Source organism: Camelus bactrianus, chromosome 28 (assembly GCF_048773025.1).
Source record: "Camelus bactrianus isolate YW-2024 breed Bactrian camel chromosome 28, ASM4877302v1, whole genome shotgun sequence".
Lineage (NCBI taxonomy): Eukaryota > Metazoa > Chordata > Mammalia > Artiodactyla > Camelidae > Camelus > Camelus bactrianus.
The window spans coordinates 12,392,446-12,396,758 of record NC_133566.1 but is presented as its reverse complement, the minus strand read 5'-3'; the positions used below and the strand labels follow the sequence as shown (position 1 = coordinate 12,396,758).

At 39.6% G+C, this 4,313-nt stretch overlaps 1 pseudogene; it reads right to left on the bottom strand.

Annotated features, from left to right (window-relative positions):
• Positions 1-777: 777 nt before the first annotated feature.
• On the bottom strand, positions 778-3,609 carry LOC105072290 (small ribosomal subunit protein eS24 pseudogene; annotated as a pseudogene).
• Positions 3,610-4,313: the final 704 nt, after the last annotated feature.

Sequence of the window (4,313 nt, the reverse complement as noted above, 5' to 3'; positions counted from 1 at the left end):
AACCTGTCCCTCTTTCCCGTATACCCTTTACACATTTATGATAGCTGTATGAAAGTCCACGTCTGCCAGTTCTAGCATCAGAGTCATCCATGGTTCTGCTTCCCCTGATTTTTTTTTCCTGATTGAGAGTCGTGGTTTTCTGCCTCCTCATATGTCTAATAGTTGGATATTCAGGATTATATGTGGTAGACATTTTGTATATTGTTAGCTTTCTCCAGATAATACTGAGCTTTATTCTGGCAGGCAATTTTCTACTGCCTCACAGGGATTCTGTGGATGGTTTGGCTTTAGACTGGCTGAGTGAATTATCTTCAGTGTTCACTTGTCAGATTACAGAAATTTCTTATCAGTGAGAAATTTGTCTTATGAATGATGCTTACATCCTATCACATTTTTATAGGATTTTGATCTTTCACTTTTTAATGTAGTAAATTATATTGATTTTCTCATATTAAACCAACTGTACATGCTTCTAGTAAACCCACCTTATTGTTATATATTCGTTTTTTAAATGTTGATGGATTTTTATTGCTAATATTTTGTTTGGGATTTTTATATTTGTGTTCATCATTGAACACTATATATATATGGTATAAAACATATATAATTTTATCTTATACATAGCAGGAAGCATAACAGTGGACTATATTTATTTTCACAAATATATTTTTCTTTTTTTTCATGTTAAAGTTTTTAGTTTATTAATCCTCTCATGAAAAACCTGCATATTCACCATATATACAGTCACTGCAGAATCTTCACTCCTTCTGTTGCCCAGTCTTCAGCTCACTCCTTTTTGCCAGCACCAGCGCTGGCCTTTGCAGCCCCCCTGACTTTCCTCATCTTGTTCTTCCATTGCTTTTGCTGTTTCCTTGAGGTCTTTTTCTTCTCCTACAGACCATGTCTTGCAAGCCTGTGTTTGGGTTCATTTTTCTTCACGTAATCCAAGGAATCGTAAATCATGCCGAAGCCAATTGTTTTGCCACCACCAAAATGAGTTCTGAATCCGAGTACAAGGATGACGTCTGGCGTGGTCTTGTACATTTTGGCTAGTTTTTCCCTAATTTCTGTCTTAGGTACTATTGCCTTTTCAGGGTGAAGGGCATCGATGACCATTTGTTTCTGCTGAAGTAGTCAGTTGGTCACGAACTTCCTGGTCTGGATAGTTACTGTGTCATTCACGATGGCAGCTGACCTTCAAGCAGCCAGAGAGGAAAAGAGCACAAACATATTTTTCAATATCAAGCTATGAGCTTTCCCCTTCTCTGTCAGCCATACCAGCCCAAATCCAATCTGAATCTGAAACTCACGGTTCAGTTGAACTATTCTAACTCTTTCATGGATTTGGTCTCTAATTCTTCTATACAAAAACAAATCATTTCATCCCTTCTGTAACAATTGAATTTTGTTATGCTTTTTCAGCATCATAACACTTCCTACCTGGTATGTCAGGGTATTTGATTATTTCCTTCCCAGGACCGGGGTCATCTGGAAGAAGAGACCTTTGTTGAGAAGCGTTGCAGTCTCTCCCACACGTCTGGGCCAAAGCAGGTGCTCAGAACTTGTGGGATGGGCTGGTCCTGTGTCCTGCTCTGAGTGCTTCTCATTCCAATGCGCTTGTTCTTTGTGGCCTGAACTCACTTTCTTTGCCTACGTAGATTCCAGGATACCCTCTTGCTTTTCTCTGTGTATTTGAAATAATGGTGATCGTGATGCTAATGATAATAATTTAACTGGTACAAAGCCAGAATGGCTTGTTCTGTCCTCAATTCTCATCCCACCACGAACTTGGAGTCAAAGATATAATAGTCCATCAGTAAAACCACGAACTGCCAAACAATTTAGTTCTTCACTTTTCTCCCCTGCAAAGGCCAAATATGAAGAACATTTAAAGACAAAGACCTTAAAACACTTTAAAAATCACTTTAATGTCTCTCTTACTCTTAGGGCCTGTTGCAGTGGTGCTTCAAGTCACCCTTTTATCTAATGTTCCCAAGAGGTTCCAAACCCATTCATCCTGCAAGGTCTAGGCTCTTTTCTCATGCTTTCTCTCTTTCTTCCTGCACCTAATCTTTCTTCTCTGCAACAAGCTGCCCCCTTTTTAAAGTCCCGCATCCCCTACCTTTACTGCAGGAGCCAATTGGATAAGGGTGGGATGACTAAGAGAGGCCCAAGTGTCATTAGTCAAGGATAGTTTTTCCCAGCAGTCAAGGGTAGGCAGAGAAGCTGTGAACTTCTTATTTTACAACTTTCTGTCCTCTCACACTACAAATGATCAACCACCTATTATATTTTTGAAACTTAATTTTCACACAAATCTAATTCTCATGGTAACTCTGGGAACTAAGCCAGACCTTTAATGGTATATGGACTGAAAAACTAGGGTGAACACAAGATTAAAATTAAAATAATACTAATTACAAAATATGTGTAAGGACCTGCAGCAGAATTATTATTTCTCTCCTTAATACGACCTTGATCAGTTTTCTTTTGAAGTATCAAATGTCACATTAACAGAACAAAGCTTCTCTCTGTTTTGAAGCTCTGTTTTTCCTGGTGTCCTAAGCATGTGACAAGTCTCCCTTCTGGGCTGTGCATCTCTGGGAGGTAGTTATGCTTCCATTTAACAAATAAATGAACTAAAGATCAGAGCAGTTATTGCCTGCCCAAGATCACACAAGTTGGAACCAAGGTTAGTTCAGTCATTTGAGATGAAGCTTTAATTTTTATTTTTTGCTAGAGTTCGGGTGGATTGGTTGGTGGATTGTTTGGTGGATTGATGCTGTTTGTTACCTTTCATTCTGCGCTGCAAGTAACCGGAATTCATCTAGCCATTGAGGTCCATCCCATCTTTGGACATCTCCCGATCTCTACTTTTCTGATTATATGAGCAATAAGTTTTCACTCCCATGGGCACCTCCCATCACCTCTCTGGCTTTTCAGAATATAGCAAATCCTTGCTGTGAAACCCAACAACAGGCAATTCTGGTTTCTGAGCTTCATTATAATGTGGTTCCTGCATCCATTTCTGGCGACAGCAAGAATTGTAGTGGGGAAGAACGAGGGCTGAAATGACCAGTTAAGAGAGCATGGGAAACCCACTCCGCTCTTAGCAAAGGCGCTCTCTGGTTTATTGTCTGCATACAATAAACTGTTCCAGTGACTCAGCCTCAAACAGCTCCCTCAGCAGCCTCTCAACACTGCTCTCAACTTAATTTCAGTATTAACAGACTGACTGAATACTGTGATCAGACTCATGAGAGGAGAGTCAAAATTCAAGCAGGCATCACTTAATACCAGTAAGAGAGAGGAAGAAGGAAAAGAATGGAGATTTCATCAGGTCTAAAGAACTTCAGAGTTAAATGAAAAAATAGTATGCATCTTAAGATCCAAATATACAATCTAATTAACACTCTGTGCTATGGGGCAACTTCTGAGAATCTTTCCCAAATAATTTGTCCTTATATAATTAGTTATAGGTCTGGGACTGCCCAGCTATCTCCTTTGAATAACGAAATCATTGACCCAGCCACCACAAATAGGGTCAGGTACAGCCCATTAGCATTGGGTGCAAGGATCAGTCATGTCCTACCTGAAATCCCTGGGCATCGAGAAACCCACCAAGTTGAGAAGGCACCCCCTAAAATTCTATAGGAAATTCACCAAATTGTGTGAAATGCCATGGTGGATAAATATCTTTCGATGGTGCGAAGACTTAAAACTAAACAGAGAAAACATTTGTGAGATCTAATCTGGGGTATTGATATCTCGCATGTTTGCTGCTTTGTGTACTTGTATTGTTTGAGATTTTAAACTGATAGAGACAACAGAAAACAGGCCTTAAATTCCAATTTAAAATGAATCCTTAAGCAACCGAAATAGTCCCATGATTTTTAAATAGGCATCTCAGCAAGATTCCAAATCGCAATGGAAAGAGAATTCAAGATTCTCAGTAACTGTAAAGTTTGAGTCATCACATGTGGACTGACCTTAAGTGCTTAGAGAAATAACTGAATATTTGAATTTGAAATTTGTAACATTAGTAAATTTATTGTCAACCTTTTAAAAGCAAAGTAAACCTCCAAATAGCTTTTCCTTGTGCTATACTGCCCTGCAGGGCACCAAAACACAAATATTTAACGTGAACTAATCTCTTGCTAAGCTTTCTGCCTGTTTGCTTTTCCATTTGGCTCTTCTTCAAACCCTCCTAGGAAATGCCTTCAGGCTTGGGGATGGCCGTGTGGAGCTGAGGACAGAATCATTAGGTGACACTCGGAGATCACGTGTCAGCCCTGCCAGGCTCTAAGTTAGGG